Consider the following 4,368-nt stretch of genomic DNA (forward strand, 5'->3'; position numbering starts at 1 on the left):
GATTGGCGGCTGCCAGCAGCAGGTTCCGCCTACTCTTTTCCGTTCCTTTTCGCAGATGTTTCACATACCATCCACTTACTGGAAGTAAGACACCTGAAAGTGTACTACAGGTAAATCGAATGTAATTAATATGTGCATCATTAATATGCAATGTTGCATGAAATGCATGTCTATATATGTACAAATTGTCCATGTATTTTTCATAATGTGAATTTGTCATTACTGTATAGGATTGACACATGGTGTGTTAATAATGAAAAATGCTGTATAACACGCGCACGCGCACACATTAAATGTTGTGATTTTTGACAGACATGCAGAGGCAGGCAGCCATCAATACTTATTCGTCAAGCCAGGATGAAGACATTTTTTTTACTGTAAGTGCATGTTTGCATGATGTTAATTTGTTTGTGTTATGCACAATCACATTATATTGGCACTTCAGCATTCACTACAAACTTGTAATAAAAGACACACTTACACAAGCTAAAGAGAGATTTTAATGATGATCTTTTTCTTTTTTGATAGCCTCAACAACCTGACTCTCCCGCTTCAGTTCCTAATGAGGACAGAGATTCTCCTGTGAGTAGATGTTGGATGTTAAATATAATGTTATTGAATGATCAAATCAAATTAATTTAATTACATTTACTTGCATTCCTTGCCACTGTCTTTGCTCACTGGTGGATTTATCATAAGGAAATATAAGCCGAAAAGCTGCTTTGGAACCAAATGCATTGTGAAAAGCATGATTTAAATGGAAATCAAACTATATGCTGTTTAAAGTTTTCATTTTCTGTTAACTGCACTTACATTTACATTTATTCATTTGGCAGACGCTTGTATCCAAAGCGACTTACATAAGAGAAATACATTATAAGCGAATCATCTTATGGTGGTATGAAAAGTGCCGTATTACAAAGTTTAACTAGCATCAGAATAGTAGTATTCAAGACAGATTAAAGTGCAACAAGATTTATTTATTTTTTTAGTGACTGCTTAAGTGCTCAAGATGTGTTTTTAGCCATTTTTTTTTTTGAAGACAGAGTCAGCTTCACGGATGGAGCTGGGAAGATCATTCCACCAAAATAGTACGATGAAACCGAAAGTCCGGGAAAGTGTTTTGGTGCCTCTTTGTGTTGGTACAACAAGGCGACGTTCCTTAGCCGACCGCAGGTGGGAACGTAGCTCTGCAGATATTATTTGAGGTATGCTGGAGCACACCCAGTGACTGTTCTGTATGCCAGCATCAGAGCCTTGAATTTGATACATGCATCAACCGGCAGGCAGAGACAAGGAGTGGTGTATCGTGTGCTCTCTTTGGTTCATTAAAGACCAGATGTGCTGCTGCATTCTGGATCATTTGCAGGGGTCTAATTGCACATGCAGGGAAGCCTGCAATGAGAGCGTTACAGTAGTCCAGTCAAGTTATGTCAAGTGACTGAACAAGAAGTTGTGTGGCATGTTCAGAGAGGAAGGGTCTTATCTTCCTGATATTGTAGAGTCTACATGATTGTGCTGTCTTTGAGATGTGGTCTGTGAAGTTTTGTTTGTTATCGATGGTTACCCCTAGATTTCTGACCGTTTCGGAAGGCGTTACTGTAGTTGAACCCAGCTGCAACTCTTCGAGAAAGTTTGCCAGCTGACCTAGAGGGCAATAGATGACAACAACATGTATTTTTGTAGGTTGCATTGTAGTAATAGTCTGGTATTCAAAATAATTATTGTTACATAGAGAAGAAGAATGTGGTGAAAATGTGCAGTTGTTTGGAATGAGAAAACCTGTTCCTCCACCCCAACCAGTGTGTCGAGGGGTGTGAGAGAAGGACAAGTTGTTGGAGAGAGCAGCAGATGTTGCTGTATCCTCCGGACGTATCCGTGTGTTTTTCAGTGCAAGGATGCTGAGGGTTGACTGTGTGGCGAAGGGTGGAATGAAGTCAGCTTTGTTCACAGCTGACTGGCACTTCCAGAGTCCCACTGAGAAAGAGAGCGGAGCAGGCTTCTTTGTTTATGCATATTTGCAGAACTTATACACGCAATAGAGAAAAACCAGTATATTCATCACTTTAATTATTTGCCATTCAAACACAATCAACGGCATTGCTTCCAATTTTGTGTCTGTCATTTCCGTATGAACATCAGCCTTTGGAATTGTATCGCTCTGACCCTGAAGAGCAGGAAGAGGATCAGTTGGATTTGGAAAACACTCCTCTAGAATTCCAGCAGTTTCGTAATGTAAGTACATCTTTAGCAGTTCAAATATTAAGAGCATGCAGTTTTACTACATCATTCGTTTTACTGTCATTCATGCATCACACATTATTATTCAAAAACACTATTACACAACTAATACAATTTTCTTTTATTTTCTCTTCTCCGTTTCTTCAGTTCGCTGAGGAAATGAGACTGAGGGACAGGACAACACTACGCCAGTTGCCCATATTCTGTCCAGAGTGTGAAGTAAGTCCGTGTGTGCATGATGTTGACTTCCATATGATGTTGACTTTTCATTAATTCATCGGATATATTTATTTAGATACAACACCTCACAGGGAATACACGTGTTTTTCTTTTTTGTGTCTTGCAATCCTGTAGATGATTCTATTTCCCTACAATCCCAATGAGGATCAAGAGGACACTCCTCCTGCTTCATCTGTGAGTACATACTACTAATAAATTCTGGAGGGGCATCGAGTGGGGGAGCGATACTATACCAAATTAGGTGTTGGAGGGGCGGCTGACGCTCTCTCCCGGCTCGCATGTCACGTCGCTGCTCTACTTAATCCAATAAGGAATTAAAGTATAGACATTGCAGGGGTAGTAGGCATAGTTTGATTTCTAACAGAGTAAAGGGATTGAACATAGGGTAGCTCAGCTCATTGAGGGTGCGGGTGGGGGGTGGAGGAGTGATCCCTGGTGATATGGCTTGTCTTGATGGGAAATGAGTGTTTTGATGGGAAAGCAAGAATGAGAGGCATTGGAAAGGATCCGGTGTCCAGCTGCGGGGGGTGGCAGGGAGACATCCCTGACTACTGCCCCACTACCACAAGATGTTCTGGGATTAATGGGGCAGAACATCTATGATGGGTGGCTTCAGGCTGATGACACCGTAGCTGGACAACTGAAGGCACTGACGGAGGTGTAGCAGGCAGTAGTGTCCAACAGGTTTAAACATCACCCTGTGCATTTGAATGTATGAGTGATATTAATATGATGAGTGATGAATGGCTGAAGAATAAAATTACTTTTACAGTAATTCCATTAAAACAGGGTTTTAACACACATAACAGACCATATAGTAACGTGAGAAGAACATGTTTACAAGTTACGAATATGCTGTTTGATGAAGGCTAAACTACATCATTCCTTGAATCCTCCCATTGTCATTTGTGTACCAATCACTATAAATCAGAAACATTATGACACAGCTAATACAATGATTTATTTTTTCTATTTTATGTTTGTTGTTGGGGGCCAAGCACATATGGCAAATTGACCAACATAATCAAGTTTGACAGAAAAGATTCTGTGGATGCTGTGGACACAGCTATTTTGGTGTGACTTTTCAATGTTTTGAGCACATATGCAAAATTTAGATTTTCTTAAGTTATAGTGCCCCCAGCATTAAAAATGAAAGAAACTTAGTATGTTACCTAAACAGTGTTCTCTTGTCCATGTGTACAAAGTTTTGTTTGAAAATGGCACTCACAAGATACAGGCTAATTAGTCATTACAGACCAAGCTCCAAAACATATTTGTTTATATCTTCGGAACAAGCTGTTTTTGTTGATTTTTTAAATCTGTATTTTAAGACTGTGTTAGCACTTGAACCAAAGAAGATGCATATTTAATTTGAACTTTGTCACTCAAATGACTGAGTAGTTATGACAGTTTTTTTTAGTTGTAGCGTCCCCTATGTGCAGAATTGTGCAACTTCAAAATGTCCTGTTGACTCTGTATACTGACTTTGGTTACATTTGGACTTTGTCTTGACTAGCTATTGATCAATTAATCAATTTGCGTTCAATCGAAGGAATTGTTCCACTAATATATTTGGAACGATTTGACATATCAAAATTTTGGTTACTTTTTTGTCAGGAGTGTCTGACAAATGCTGAGGTGCGAGGCGATTGAACTGCATTATAGCCATAGAAGCACACTGTTGGTCATGTACTTTCCAATAGTCCCCAACATAACATTCATTAGCATTTAGTTAGTTGATTGTGTTCACTTTTCATAATGTCTGTTAGGATTACATTAACAATCCTGTGTTATTTGGTAGGATAAGAGATTTCAGTTGCGGAAATGTTCTTCAGCACATTTATTTTCATGTTGGTCATGCCTAACGTTAAGCAGATGTGCTTTGCC

This window comes from Myxocyprinus asiaticus, chromosome 32, assembly GCF_019703515.2.
Source record: "Myxocyprinus asiaticus isolate MX2 ecotype Aquarium Trade chromosome 32, UBuf_Myxa_2, whole genome shotgun sequence".
Classification (NCBI taxonomy): domain Eukaryota; kingdom Metazoa; phylum Chordata; class Actinopteri; order Cypriniformes; family Catostomidae; genus Myxocyprinus; species Myxocyprinus asiaticus.